At 36.8% G+C, this 16,485-nt stretch overlaps 1 long non-coding RNA gene across 1 annotated transcript; it reads left to right on the top strand.

Annotated features, from left to right (window-relative positions):
- The first annotated feature begins 301 nt into the window (after nucleotides 1-301).
- LOC143239590 (uncharacterized) lies at nucleotides 302-16,244 on the top strand. The gene is made up of 2 exons (XR_013021248.1): nucleotides 302-513; nucleotides 15,684-16,244. It is a non-coding gene; the product is annotated as an uncharacterized LOC143239590 (long non-coding RNA).
- The last annotated feature ends 241 nt before the right edge of the window (nucleotides 16,245-16,485 follow it).

Below are 16,485 nucleotides of genomic sequence, written 5' to 3'. Positions count from 1 at the left end.
AAATGACAATATTTTGTCACTAATATTCAAATTCTGATACAAATATTAATATTAAATAGATTTAATAAAGACACTTTAAATAAAATTATTAAACTATTCTGTAATGAATATAAAAATGTATTAAATAAATATATATAAATAAAAATGAAATAAATTTAATAAAGACACTTTAAATAAAATTATTAAACTATTTTGTAATGAATATAAAAATGTATTAAATAAATATATACAAATAAAAATGAAATAAATTTTTACCAAAAATATCAGGTAACTATTTTTTGCTGTGAATAAGGTTTTTTATTAACTTGACACTGCTTTATGCGGATGAACACCTTATCGCATATAAAGACTTGTTTAGAGTTTAAAAATTGATAGTTCCGGCATATGCTTTAAAGGTGTTATACGCGTTAGTTTAGGAAGGCGGGTGGAGTTATTCATGTTGGAATACTTCTTTTATGGAATTACTGACTTTTCTTTTTATTATAATGGGGGTTGGAATGTTAACTTTAAAAGGTAAGTCCACTTAACTTACTTTCACCTAAATTGTAGTACCTCTGCTCTTATTTATTTGTTTCTTTATTTTGGAAAGCAGTCGTATTCTCGTAACTATTTCCAGGTCGTGACTTTTGCAACTGCTTAAAGTAGTCAATGGCTGAACAGGAGCCTTAACTAGCTGTCTTATTTCGTTGAAATTTCCACTTTCTGTTTAGTTGTGGTTCTCCAAGCTGCTCCACATTTTTCATTTCCAATACTATTAATTAAAGAAAACTTCTATTTCGGGAAATAATAAATCCCCAATGAGAATATATATTTAGAAATACTCAACTCTGTAGTAAAAGGTTATTTTTTGCCCCTTGAATGTTTAGGAAGGAAGATTAAAGCTTTGAGCTATGAAATTTGAGGATTGATTTTTCTTTTTCCCATAATAAATATAACCCATCATAACTTTTTCTTTTAAATTTTTTTCAGTATCTCCTAACTGACGAAATATGTAATGTCGGTAACAATTTCATTAATTCACAAAACCCTACTTGACCTCTTGACATTTATTAGAAAGATGTATTTTTAGACTTTCTGATTAGATAACAAAGTATTTGGTTTTATTTTGGTAACTTGCCAGAGTAAATTCCACAAATAGACCTTCTGAAAGAAACTGTGGTGCATTACTGGCTTCAATAAAACTTATCCATCAATATCTTGTTCTCATGCTGTACGTTCATGGAAAGACTTCCTTCCAGTAATGTACCAAATGTTGCAACCATAATAATTTAATTTAATTTGGATATTAAGTCCAATTATACTTGAAACGTGAATATGATTTGAGAAGGATTGTTTCGCTCATTCCTGGTTTTCAATGTGATTGCCACTTCAATGACATATATTTTATTGAATAGAGTATTTGAGTCATTCTCAACTAGGCTGTGACAATCATCCCGTAACAGAATTTAAAAGTAACATTTTACTCTCACTTCTCAAAAGGAATCAATGTACAACCTTTACCATTCAAGTTTCAAATGAACTACAAATTGAGAGTAACTTTTTCTTTTAATTTAGTCTGAAGCTATTAAGAAGTAGTGCTGTGGTTCTTAACCTTATTGGAGCAACTGAATCCCGGAAGTTTCGTACTTGCATTCACTGAATCCTTCGTAATTGGAAAACTAAAAGCATTTTCAAATTCAAAACAAGTGCATATTATATTAGTGCACAAAATGAAGTATGCATCAGTTGCACACTATCGCTGTGTTCAAAGAACAAAACCAACAAAATGTGAATTTCGCACAAAAACAAAAACGTAACTCAATGAATATTTAGTGCAAATCGATGTGACTTTTGCTGTTGCCTTTCAGAGACAAGTTCAGAAATGCAGGACTTAACCTTGGCAAGTGCCACTCTCATCATTTTCGCAACAAAGTCCGTTCCTTTTCTTCATTTTTGTCTATAAACATCGAAAAGAATTGCTTGCCAAGATACGTTATAATAAACGGTATGAGTATCTTAAGCAATGAGAGGGTACACTACAATTTGGTGACACTAAAACGTTGAGAGCGTTGTTCTTCTAAAAAATTGCTGTTGAACCTCGCTCTGCGGAGGTTCAACGATTTCGTCGAGGTATGAAGAACTGACCCCTCGGTGTGGATTCCTGTACGTGGTGAGGGGACCTCCCAGGAAGGTTCTGTTCTGTCTGGGTACCTTCTCTGGGATCTAAACATCCACCCACGTGTTTGCCGTGCGTGGCGACCCGTGAAGGGGAGTAGAGGATCCTGGTGGTTGAGGGGTCCAACCCTAACACACCACTTTGTCCTCGAATTCCTGTAGACGGGCGGCCTTTGGGTGGCCCCCTTGGGTCAATCGGCTGGTCCACTTGGGCTAGAGTCAACCAAGTACCAGTGTTGGAAGTTCTCAACGGGTGTTGTGGACATTGTGCCTGATGCTGGTGTTTGGGTATAGTGTTCACGAAACCCTGGCGTTGCTGCATTGTCCTTGCATGACTTTTGTAGTACATCCCCTTGTAGGGCTCTATGGTGGGTGGGGTCAGTGGGTACCGAAATTTTTCCTTTTTCCTATGGATCCTCCAAAAATTTAAATAAAATTGTAAAAAAAAAAACAGTCAATGAGTAAGCGACCACGTCTTGAAGACTCTGAACAGTAATCTTCAACATCAGTAACACACGTACCTCATTTTCTTATATTACATTCTCTTTCGGAAAAACTTTAGGGCAAATGTCCCCCTTTTTTATTCAGAAGGGACTAGAGGGACTAGCTGGCTCTCCAAAGTCAGTAAAGAAGCTTCGATCTGGATACATATTGGTTGAAACATCGAAACCCCAACACAGTGAACTCCTCTTGAATTCAAAGGCAATTGGGGATATTCCTATTGAGGTTACACTTCATGCTACTTTGAATTTTTCACGAGGATTTATTGTTGAGAGGATTTGAAGAACGTTCCCGAGTCAGAGATTCTCGCTGGTCTCTCCACTCAAGGAGTTTCTGCAGTGAGGCGCATCTCCACTCGCAAAGATGGAGTTACACTGCCAACAAATACTCTCGTTTCAACATTTACTTCACCACGTGCACCTGCCACCATCAAGGCAGGTTATCTCATTTGCAGGGTTCGGCCATACATTCCAAACCCTCTTCGATGTTTCCAATGTCAGAGATTCGGCCACTCAAAGACATCATATCGTGGTTCCCTGACATGTACTCGTTGTGGTGGCAATGACCACGATGCCTATGAAGGTGACATGGACCCACATTGCGTCAACTGCGATGGTCCTCACCCCTCCTACTTTCATTCTTGCCCAAACTTGTTGGAGGGAAAAGAGGTGCAGCGTTTGAAAACGACACATAACATTAGTTATCCTGAGGCTCTGAAATTGCTGCCCACCACTCCATCTCGGATATATGCTGCTGCACTTCATTCCACAACTACAGTGGGAGTGCAGACAGATTTCTCTGTGCATCCAAGAAAATCGTTTTCAAAACAAATGAAAAGCCTTTTGACCTCCGTGGTTAAAGGTTGATGAATCAACTTCCACAGCCATCTCTGTTCCTCCCATACCTTCTAACAAACCTCAAGATCCACGTCCTTCAGTTTCAAATACAGGCATTTCTTCTGATACATCTTTTTCTCCCACCCGAAGAGGCAAAACAATAATTCGTTCGCATCCTCAGTCACTAGACTCCCCCTTCCAATAACAAAAAGCTGCCCGCTCGACCCAGGGCAGGATCCATGGAGGTTGATAGACCTCCTCCGACTAAAGACAGTAAAGAAAAAGGACGTGGTCGTAAACAGAAGGGTTCTCCAGCCACTTCACCTACCCGTTCTTAAAAATGGCCCCCTTGATACAATGGAACTGTCGAGGTTTACGTTCTAATCTGGATGATATCAAAACACTGATTGCTTCCCACCATCCTGTATGTCTTCTTACAACAAACATTTCTGAAACCTGCTGATACAGTCTCCATTCGGCAGTTTTCTCTGTACAGAAATGACAGGCTGTGTGATGGTCGAGTACATGGAGGGGTGACACTGTTGGTTGATCAGCATGTGCCCACCTTTTCTTTGTCACTCAACACACCCTTGGAGGCCGTAGCCATCCGTGTTTCCTGGGGTCAAACCATCACTGTTTGTTCTCTGTACCTGTCCCCTGGAGAGACATATGATCAATCAGACCTTGATGCTCTCGTTGAACAGTTGCCGTCTCCATTTCTTATCCTGGGGGGATTTTAATGGACATCATCCCTTTTGGGGAAGTGCTATTATTGATGGGAGGGATCGATCTGTAGAGCGTATGCTCTCTGATCACAATCTTTCTCTTTTCAATACTGGTTCTTCCACTTATTTTTATGCCACCTAGTCAGTTCTTTACCGCTATTGATCTCTCGGTTTGCTCCTCTTCATTATTCTCCCATTTTTCATGGAGGGTTGACAGTAATCCACTAGGCAGTGATCATTTTCCGATCCTTTTCAGAGAGACTGGCCGTGGTCGATGCCACCTACCCGCGTGACACGGTGGAAGTTAGATCAAGCAGACTGGTCCACTTTCACTGCTCTCGCAGAACTTGATCCTGCCATCGTAAATCGGCCATCAATAGACTGTTTAGCAGCGGTCACTGGCTGTATTATACAAGCAACTGCTCAGTATATTAATTTCGCACTTTTACTACCTTACCTTTTAGTACTGGCCATATTGACTCGTAACCTGGAACCAGGACTGGAAAGACTAACTTCAGGTGACTGACGGTGGTTTTTATACTTACCTGTTAGTCTTCCTGGCGGGTAATGATCATTACCATTCTGCTACAGGTAGTCCTTAACAACTTTGTTGACTGGATGTCAACATTGGTTTTTACGCAATTTTCTGTTTTAATTGCCGTTTTGTTTTTACCTTCAATTACTTTTATGTCTTTTACTACATTTACTTTATTTTTACATTTTTACCGGATGTTTGGCGCAGATAGCCTCGCTGCTTTGTGCTAAAACACTAAATCAATCAATAAGAACTGACGTATGTTGTCGCAATAATAAACGTGAAGAGCTGTCTCATCTATGCTGGATATGACTTTCTGGTGGGGAAGTATCCGCAGAGTTATTCTCTCTTCATTGTTTCCATAACGATAGCTATTTTTGAAAAGTCTTCAGGTTTTCTTCCGTTTCGACGAGGTTGACTCCACTGCCCTGCATATGTTGATTCAGAGCATTGAAGATATCGGCTATGTACGCCAAAATGAGAATGAACTATGAGTTTTCCGCATGACAGTGTTGGTGCTCTGGCGAAAACGGAGCTAATTCCACATGCATGGCAAAAACGCAATTCAGCACCTTCCCGGGAATTACCACCAAACGTTAGAATAATATACAAGTACCTCGAATTCGGACCCCATTTCATTACATAGCTCTTTGAAGATGCAGTGCTTCAGGGCACTATTTCGCACAAAGTTCATACATTCCACTACCATTTTTAATACTTCTGCCAGTTTCGAAGGTAAGGTTTTAGTTTCCAACGCATGCTTGTGCAGAACAATGAGTTAGATTGATGTGTGGTACATCGACTTTCACCAGCTCACTAAAACCAGTTTCGTCCCAGCATGACTGGAGCTCCGTTCGAACAAACTACAGACCATATCCCACGAAAGATCATTTTCAGATGTCATGCACAAGGTTTTCACGTCGGCTGCCTTTCTTGTTGCAAAAGGCTTACTAAATAAATCTATCTCGTCGTTCTTCACGTAGCGTACGAATACAACAAGCTGGCTTAGATTGGAAACGTCGGTGGTCTCGTCGAGTTGAAGGCTGACTTTTGCTGGGCTTGTAATCAGATCTGCAACTACTTGAGCCAAGATGTCATCGTTCATGTCATTTATTCTGCTGCTGACGGTGTTATTTGAAAGAGAAATTTGGGATAACTTATTTTCAGCAGTTTTTCCCAGCATGATATTCACTATCTTTTAACGCAGCTGGTTTTACGAGTGCTTCACCAATGGTGTGTGGTTTGCCCTGCTTTGTAATCAAGTACTCAACTTTGCACGATGTTGTGAGAACAGATGGGTACAAAGCCGAGAACAGGCAAAGTATCCTTTTCATCGAACCTGGCTCTTTACTTTGAATTCAGCAAGCGTTGTGTTCTTGTATTTCCAATCTCCATGCAGCTTTAGGGAGTATTCTTAGTTTTGCTGGTGCTGCACTAGAATTGCTTAACTTGGCATTGCAAATCATACATTGAGGACGCCGACTCCAATCATGTTCTGTTATATATGTGAATCTATATTGTACGTATTCGTCCGACCACTTTCAGATTTTGCTCGACATAGTTAGTAGAAAGGGATTGAAAGGTTAGGAACAAAATCGCAAATGACGAACGATTACTTCTGTCACAAGTCAACTGCTTAGCGCATGAAGTTCTCTGCAGTACAGATATTAAGGCCACTGTGTGTGTGTGTGTGTGTGTGTCTCTTGACCGCCGCCGAACCCCTTGGGTTCGGGTGAACATAGGTTAAGAACCACTGAAGTAGTGTCTTTGCAATATTTCATTTTGCTGTTACTTTGGTTTTCATTACGAAGTTTGTAGAATATAATAAATAAACTTGGAATGTTATGCCAATAATCACCAAAATAACTAAAACTTGCATGCCAGAAGAGTTGTCAGTTCAAAATGAAATGCCTATTTCTATGTTTTTGTATATGTGGGCTTAGATAAATAACTATGGTGATAAAAGCTTAATGCTGTTTATTCCAAGACCATACTGCTTCATTGCTTGCAGACATCTGATATCTTGGAAAGAAAAGACCAAATGTAGACTATGCCAGAAAATACTGCCCTTGTAAACTTGTAGCCATTAATATAAGGATGTTCAGATCTCTTTCTAGATGGCTGGACTCAAACTTGAACTTTGGAGCCTTGTGGTGGTATGAAAACAAATTATGTACATCATTAAGACTACTTGCATTCTATTTATTTAATGGGAGACCTTGGTTAATGAAAACAAAATTATAAGGCCATAAAAAAAGATTGTAAGGTTTCTTAATTTGTTGTAATTTTGCTACTTTACCTAAAATCTAACCTGAAAGAAAGGTTGAATGTTTAATGGGACATTGTTCAAAAAACCTTTATCTGATAACAAATATACCAACTAACTTGCTATCAATTACTTTCATATTTCCTTCAAATGTTTCCTTTTAAAATAGTGACTGCACTTGCATATCCCTGACTTTATCGTTTCAATGCAGAGGTTAAACAATTGATGTCAAAGTATTACATTTATGTATATACTTGGAATTTTCACAAGAGCCTGGCTAACCTTGACCACCCTTGAATAATACTGTAATCTCTTAAATATTTTCCTCAATGCTTTTAAATACACCATAGTATATTGTTTGTCCTTTCCTGGCTTGGACCTGCAGTCTAGTCTTTTGAAATCTGCAGGAGTACCTAGATCTTTTGTACAGTGTAATTCATGTTTTAGTACTAGATATTAATTTAAAAGTAATTATGAAATGTTGTTTTTTCTATGAAGGATAGTCTATAAATGTTTATCCCTATTCCCCTCTAACTAATACAAGCTGGTAATACTGAGATTATAAGAATTCCAAATTCTTGATAGTTGCAAATACTTCAATAAATCTATTGTTACCCTTTTTCTTTACTTAGCTGTATTCCATATTTTAATTGCTGTATTCTGGTAAGTATGGTTAAGTGTATCCTAATACTGTTTTAAACTTGTAATTCAAAATATCAATTGCATGGCATTTCAATACCATATACTTCAGTGTTTAATATCTGGTAGATAAGATTCAAATTTCAAGACAAATTTAAAATATGAACAACACAGCAGTACTAATTCATACATATGTTTACTTTAACGTTATGTTTTGGGTATCATATAATGCAAAGTCGAAAAGTAACTCTTAATTTTTTTGAATTTGTACAAAGTTATAAGAGCATCTGTGCTTGCCATCTCCCTCTTTTAATGTTATAAATTGTTTGTTCTATGTACTACTGCAATCTCCACCTTCCTGACAAAAAAAAATCATTAAACATCCTATTGGAAATAAAAATACTAAACATAGAACCATTTTTCCTTCACTGTTACATATATTTGACCAAAATTTTGTTGAATACTGTGTAAAATTACTTAGATAAATTGTATAATGTATTGAGAATTAGTATCTCTTTTCTTATAATATACATTTGTGCTTCTACCTTGCAAATGAAATATTTTTGGGAGTCCATGTTTATGTATTGCTAGCATACTAACATGTCATATTTTTTGTTTCTGAATAATTCATTACAAAACATTCATTCCTTGCCAATCCCCCAACTGACACGCGACATTTTACACTCAACATTAATGGAACTTGGACAATAATTAATTACGTACCTGGTGTGAATGCACATGTTAACACAATGATCTATTATGTCCACTCTCATCAGCTGTGAGCAGTTTGAGCATAAACAGCAAAGTAAATTGCAGAGAAAATCTTTTGGAGCACTCTCTTTAGGCCTTATGTAAAAATAACAAACATGTTTTAATATTTTAAATATTTTGTGGAAACAAGTTTCACTTTGCATTTTCTATAATTTTAAATGAAGAAACATAATCTGCAGTTATATAGAGTATTTCTTACTCCTTTAGAATACCAAACCTATTATTCAAAAAATAACTCTAAGCAAGTGATTAGCAATGAGTAAAATGAAAAATGTTTTGTTAAAACCATTACTAAAGAATTAGTTAAATACACTGCACAATGTATACCATACTAGTTTAACTTTTAGTGAATTAAGTACCAAACATAACCCATTAACAAGGAGAGGACCATTGTTTTTTTTTTGTACATAATTTGAGAAGGGTACCTTAAGTCTTAAATACAAGCTCGCTGGCAACTCCTACCAACGAACATTAGATCCTGATACAGCCAATTATCTTTCTACTTGTAAATGGATTTTTACTATCTCTAAAGGATCAGTGAACGTGACCTGAGCCACCAGCCTGAAATAGAAAGTACTATTTCAATTCTCTCGGTCAATAATTTCTAAAATGAACCACTTAAAATTGCTTTTAATGAAAATATTACTCGTTTCAAAGTGTGCATCTTTTTTTTTTGTTTGTGGGGGGGGTGTTGTAGGGATAAAGAAAGTAGAATTTGAAGGTTTTGAGTTGCAAAAGACAACTGCTCTTCTGAATGAGTAAAATAGGTGATACACTATTATGAACTATTTAGTTTTATAAACTTATAGATGATAAAATGTGCCTGAAGTCTTAAGGCTTAACTTGTATATAATATATTAAAAAAAAAAGCTTTCACTTCTAGTGAAATTACATAACAGTAACAGTACTCTTAAAATACATTGCAATACTCTAGTATATTAAATGTTCTTCTGAATGTGCATCTCTTGCATTAAATGCACAACTTCTTAGTTTAGACCTAAGAGAAACTTATTCAGAACTTGCACAACCACCTACTAGGATTTCCCCACCCCAACTGGGATACTTCCAGATTCGGTCACAACTTTATCACGTACAGTCATTTACCTAAAAAAACAAAAAAAAAAACCTATGCAAATGAAACAAGCTTAAATAGTGATATAATTATGACTGCTTAAAATTAATGGAAAGTGCAATTTTTATCATTGTAAGCCCTCAGACGTACTAATGAGAGGCTACCATAATGAAATGGTAAAGATGACCTTCACTTTTATGCTGAAAATATGGCTTTTCAGTGCTAGGATTCAAAAAAATTTTAACAACCGGTTCTCTCGCTTTACACACACCCATTTATTCGCAAAACCAAATAACCGAAATCTTGCTAAAATTTATTTAGCATGTTTGAAATATTTCCAAATTGCCACTTGATACAAGAAGCCGGCTTACAAGTGAAAATGTGACAAACCTGATCACAATTAATTTGTCTTCCTATTGTTATGGTGGGTTAAGGCGTTCGACTCGTAATCTGAGGGTCGCGGGTTCGAATCTCCATCACACCAAACATACTCGCCTTTTCAGCCATGGGGGTGTTATAATATGAAGGTCAATTCCTTTAGTTGGTAAAAGAATAGCCCAAGAGTTGGCGGTAGGTGGTGATGACTAGCTGACTTCCCTCTAGTTTATTCCCTCTATTCTTATACTGCTAAATTAGGAACGACTAGCAAAGATAGCTCTCGAGTAGCTTTGCGCGAAATTCAAAAAACAAACCAAGAAGCGTCAGAAGCAACAGTCTTATCAATTTCTTTTCTTTTTCAAAGGTTCCCTTACTTTGAGTATTTTAAATGCCTTAATGGCTCTTTTTAGTTTCTCAACTCCTGCTAAATTTAAATTTCAGACTTCAAGGGCATTACGAAGTAAAACTACTCGTAGTATAGCAATCATTATTGCGAAATCCTTTCCTCCAGTAAGTACTTGTTGCGAAGACGGCTAGCCATTCCTGAATATATTTCAGTAGAAAAATTTGTATAATGCTGGATAACCGTGCTAAAAAGCAAATGTTTGATCTCGGGCTGCAAGCAGACCATCTTGGTCCCAAAACTCTTCCAACCATCAGAATTTCTAGTCCAATTTCTTCAGAAACGTTGAAGTTCCATTTTGTTTTCTTTGATTGGCCAACGCTCGTGTAGATTTTATCTATGAACACTTTGAGATTATCTCGCCGATGTGAAAACAAGTGAATCACTCCAAACCAGTTGCAAACGGTGATAGAAGCAATGCAAAATTATATTAGAAAAATATTTAATTTCAGTACTTACCATTGACTTGCGACCAAGCATCACACTTCAACCATCTGAGCAGAATGTGACGAAATTATTTTTCAAATATCCACTATCAAATCCTGCTTCATGTATATTTTTTAATTGATATGCATGTATAGTTTCATCCTGTTCTATCAACTCGACCAAATCGAGAAAAATTATTGGCGACAGATCAAAATTTTCAACCTTTTACAAATATAACTGGTTTACTGGATATTGTTGATGTTGAATTTTATTGTGCCTTCCATGAAAATTGTTCTTTTTTTTTTCTGAGAGCTGCTTGTCCAATGGTTTTGTTCCTTCCTGATGCTTCAACACTAATTCCTCCATTCCATCGATACGTGATTTCCTTTCCATATTTATGACGTCAAATTTGACGCAGTAATCCCAACTTCCTGTAAACAACCAGTTTACCATATTTTTCTTAATCTTCGGCCTGCCACTCGATGTGGATTTCTGTACATGGTGAGGGGGACCTGCCAGGGAAGGTTCTGTTCAGTGAGTTTACCTCCAATAGGACCTAACCATCCACCCACGTGTTTGCACTGTGTGGTGATCTGTAAACGGGAGGTGAGGATTCTAGTGGTTGAGTGGAATAACCCCAATGCACCATTTTGGCTTCAAACTCCTGTAGACGGTCAGCCTTGGGGTTGGCCCCTTGGCTCAAACAGTTGATACACTTGTGCTACAGTAAACCAGGTACCAGTGTTTGTTTTCAATAGGTGCTGTGGACATTTCTATCTGGGGTATAGAGCTCACGAAACCCTGGCGTTGCTGCAGTGTCCTTGTTTCATATTGTAATTGTAGTTTATCCTCTCGTAGAGCTTCATGATGGGTAGGGTCAATGAGCGCCGAAATAATCTTTTTTTTCATTATGCATCCCCCAAATAAAGTGAGAAAACAGCCCGTAGGCAAACGACAGTCTTGAAGATTCTGAACAGCAATCTTTAACATAGGTAATATTTGTACCTCATTTTCTTATTACGGTCTCTTTCAGACGAAAATTTAGGGCAAATGTCTCCTTCTTTCATTAAGGGACTAGAGGGGTTTGCTGGCTCTCCAAAGTCAATAAAGGAGCTTTGCTCTGGTGAAATATTGATGGAAACATCCACATCTCAACATAGTGAACTTCTCTTGCATTCAAAGGCGATTGGGGATATACCTATTGAGATTACACCTCATGCTACTTTGAATTCATCACGAAGAGTTATTGTTGAGAGGGATTTCAAGAACATCCCAGTCAGATTCTCGCTGGTTTCTCCACCCAAGGAGTTTCTGCAATAGGGCACATCTCTACTCGCAAGGAACAAATTGATGTCAACCAATGTCTTAATTCTGAAATTTACATCACCACGTCTACTTGCTACCATCACGGTACGTTATCTTAATTGCAGGGCACGACCATACATTCAAAACTCTTATTTCAATGTCAGTGGCTTAATCATTCAGAGACGTCATGTCGTTCCTTGACGTATGCTTGTTGCAGGGCAAGGATCACAATGCCTAATGAGTAAAACGGACCATCATTGCATTAATTGCAATGGCTCTTACCCATTCTACTTTTTTGCCTTAAATGGTTGGGAGAAAAAGGTGCAGTATTTGAAAACGATTCAAAACATTACTTACCCCGATACTCGAAAGTTGTCAAGCAGCTATGGGTCAAATATACAAGAACACCAGCATTCTTCTTGTTTTCTCTTCTGCCACTTCAGGAGCAGATCGAGGTTCTATGTTTAAAATATATCGTGCTCTTATTCGATCCAAACTCGACTATGGACCCCATTCGTCATCAAAGATTTTGCTCTGCGCTTGGCTATCTGCACTTCCCTACATCAGCTTTTACAATCTCATGAACTTTCTTTGCACCTCTGCCATTTGCAACTATCTTTACTATATGCTTCAAAACTTCGTTCCTTGCCAAAACAGCTCAGCTGCAGATGTGTTTTCCTTCCTCAGTGGGCCACACTTGTTAGAACAGACGATCGGTCACTGCTTTTTTTCGCCTTCATATCCAAGCACATTTGGATGAATTGATGTATCTTTTAGGACATCTGAGGAAAGTAGACGCTCCCGATTGGAAATACTGTTATTTGCTAAACATTCTTTTTGAACCTTCTTCGTTCCTATTTATACAGATGGTTGGAAATCTAGCGACTGTGTGGGCTCTTCATGGCTTGTTTGAACTGTATGCCATTTCTCTTGACCTCCATTACACAGAAGCTAAGCAGTACTCGCATTGCACTATTTATAGTAACTCGCTTTGTTCTCTGCTAGCTTTGAATCACTTCTCACCCTATTCTAGCTGATATTCAAAACTGATTAGACCATTTCTCTTTAACATCTACTGCTATCTAGTTTTTCTGGATACCAGACCACGTTGGTATTCATGGGAATTAGCTCACTCGCACTGCAGCTAAATCTACTTGCTCTGGCACTATCACTGCTGTGCCTGTTCAATACATGGACTATAATCCTATATTTAAGGCTCGGCTCCATCCCAGTTAGCAGTCCACTTGTATTGAGCAACGTGAAAACGAGCTTTACCAAATAAATCTCTCTATTGAACTTTCGTCTTTCCGTAAGGATCGGAAAGAGGAAGTTCTTCCAACTAAAATACGCGTTGGTCAGTTTTTAACGCTTCGTGTTTTTTTTTTTCTATTATCTGAAACTGCACCAGTGTGTAGTTCGTGTAACACTCAGATTGCAATAAGCCATATTTTACTTTTTGTTGTCGTTACAACTCAACGACGGCACAATTTTAAACATGTTCTATACCATGGTTTGCCCATAACGTTAGACAGTATTATTGGTGATGGTAACACTGTCCATCTTGGTAATGGTAATAATAATTTTCAGTTTTTAAAGACCATTGATATTTTTAATGCTATACAAGTTTTTAATTTTTATATTACTTTTATAATGTGGCTCACTTTTTAACAATCGCAGTTCATCTCATTCGATTTGAAATTATAAACTGGCAGTAACATTAAATAACTCTAATCCAGGACTGGAAAGGCCAACTTCAGGTGACTGACGGTGGTTTTCGTACTTACCTGTTAGTCTTTCTGGCGGGTTATGATAATTAGTTTTTCTCTTTATATGGTACCCTAAATATACACATTGGTTTTATGCTACTTTTGTTTTATCTAAAATAACGTTTGTTTTACCATAGTTTCCTTTAATGAATTTTGCTACATATACTTGTAATTTTACTTTTACCAGATGTTTGGCGCAGACAGACTAGCTGTTTTGTGCTATAAAACACTAAATCAACCATCCAAAAGATCCTGGTGAGTTTTGGGAAGGAATTTCAGATATCAAGATGCAACATACGTGTTTTATGATTGTTTTATGCCTATGCATTATCCTGTTTTACCACCCCAGTGAGTGATGCAATTGCCAAATGCATATTTACCCATATCGCCTGAAAAACAAGGTCCGTAATCGTATGGGACTGCGCATGTTAGAAGCCATTTTGCGAATCGGAACACACCTTATTATGAGTAGTAACTGTTGCAAAGATTCTAAAGTAACGGATAGCATTTTGGCCCAACTTAACACTTAAATGTCCTAATCTATTGCAGGTGATTGCTAATTATATATTCCACCAAATAGAAATAACTTCACCATAAGACAGATCAGAAGTGGATCAACCTAAAATAAAAGGAAGAAAATTCAGCCTCGTTGAGAAATGTTTTGAAAATTCTCCTCAGTGAAAAGGGTATTAAAATTCATATGAACTTCAAGATTCATTTTCATCTGGAGTGAATTTTGAAACTTTAGTTAATTAACAACTATATAATAAAGGAAACACTAACAAACAACATGCAAAACATAAAAGAACAAAAAAGGAAGATTTTAACACATCATCAAATGTAAAGCCCCCCCCCCCTTTGTATTATCTCCTGCTGGTTAGTCACCACGGATCTGATTTTGGAAAGTTAACATTTTCTTACATAAAAATTTGTTTCAATTAGATACTTAGCATTTCAGAGAAAGATTCTATCTTCTGTTAGCATCTTCCTTAAGTATTTGCATGACACTAGCTTTCAGGCAACTCCCACCTAAACTTTCGTAAGTTCTCATGAATTATACTATTGGATAATGATGTTACTGTGCAGTAAAGGCCCTCTCTCTACCAATAGGAGAGTGATGTCAATTCCATGTTTGCTAGCTCCATCTGTACTCATGAATCTTCATTACTGATGAGAAAAAAAGTCTTAAGTATCCAAAACAAAGCATACACATTAGGAAACTTGTGAGTGAAGTGGCTATTTAATAGGTGGAAGAGGGTACAGATGGTTTACTATGAGGTACATCGCTCTTAATACATTATAATCTATAAAGCAAATTCACTGGATAGATGTTTATGAGGTCGAGTGTTTAAAAATAGTTAAAGATCTGGTACTTACTCTATTATTGATATATAAAACCACCATGAAATTGTCAGAATGGATAATAATCAAACCATCTACTAGCATTGGTAAGAAATACAAACATCTCCGTTTGATAGAATAAAGGTCGAGCACACTGATGTGGAGGAATTGCTTATGCAGGTCCAGATGTCCGAGGTGAGATAGCTATTCAGAGATGTACCACAACCAGAAAGATAAGCAGCTGTGAAGAGGTGTAGGTCTAGTTTGAATCAATTGTGATTTATGACATTTAAAACTACTTCATAAGCAGCTGAAGCCTCAAATATTGATCAACATAGGGAATAGAACCCTGGATTTTAGTGTTAAGTCCATAAACTTAAAATTGATCCATCGATAACCCGACAGTACAAAAAAACTAATAGTTTACGTCTAAATTTTCACTCTTTGAAATTAAACACTCACTTTTCTCTGGTACTTTTCTTACAGTAGTTTTAGCTTTGGTTTTTATTGATTTAAAAATGGCTTCACTTTCTGTGTACATATGTGTTTATTTTTTATTTCTCAGGTTTTTAAAGATTGTTTACCTTGTGGAACCACAACATGAATTATGCCTGCTGTTAGTAATATGTCATAAAGTGGAAAAGGGATAACTTTGTGTATTAGAAAGTGCGCTGCACAGAAACAGCGACTTATGAATGACACCACCAGTAGTTACAGTAAGAGGCAGTATCTAGACATTCATCCTTCTGTAGTTACCATAGATTGTGTATTACGTTTATACTCGTATAGGAAATGAATATATATTTATTTCACGCCCTAACAACCAGAAACAGCCTCGAGGGGAAAATTGTACCACTGAATTAAAATAATGTGGAAAATAAACTTCCATTTGTATTTCCAAACATTACAAACTTCAGTTTAATATCTATCAACATCTTTTTAATTTATTCCATTTTGTACATCTAAATGAAAGTTATGAATTTTTATTTTAGTTTTAAGGTACAGTTCCAACGCAATTAGTGATGGTTATGAATATATTTATTTATGAGTGTTATATGGCACCCTTAACCACAAAGCAGGAAAAGCACAATAATTTAAAATAAAATGGAAACAATTTGCTCTTCTAGCTTGAGTAAAAACGCGTTTTTATTGATTTTAACCAATCGCTCTTTCCCAATCTCGGTTGTCATGATGTATACCATTGCCACTACTGACCTTCCAAATGCCATAGTTTACTGATGAAAACGCGTCATGTAAGTTTTCCATACTTTCTAACTGTTTAAATCATAGAGGGATTTATTTCAGTAAGGATATGATTTTAGGTATATGCACTAAACTGAGAAGTACAAGCTCAACTGATGATACGA

This window comes from Tachypleus tridentatus, chromosome 13 (assembly GCF_004210375.1).
Source record: "Tachypleus tridentatus isolate NWPU-2018 chromosome 13, ASM421037v1, whole genome shotgun sequence".
Lineage (NCBI taxonomy): Eukaryota > Metazoa > Arthropoda > Merostomata > Xiphosura > Limulidae > Tachypleus > Tachypleus tridentatus.
The sequence above is the reverse complement of the archived record's forward strand: the minus strand, read 5'-3'. Positions and strand labels throughout refer to the sequence as shown.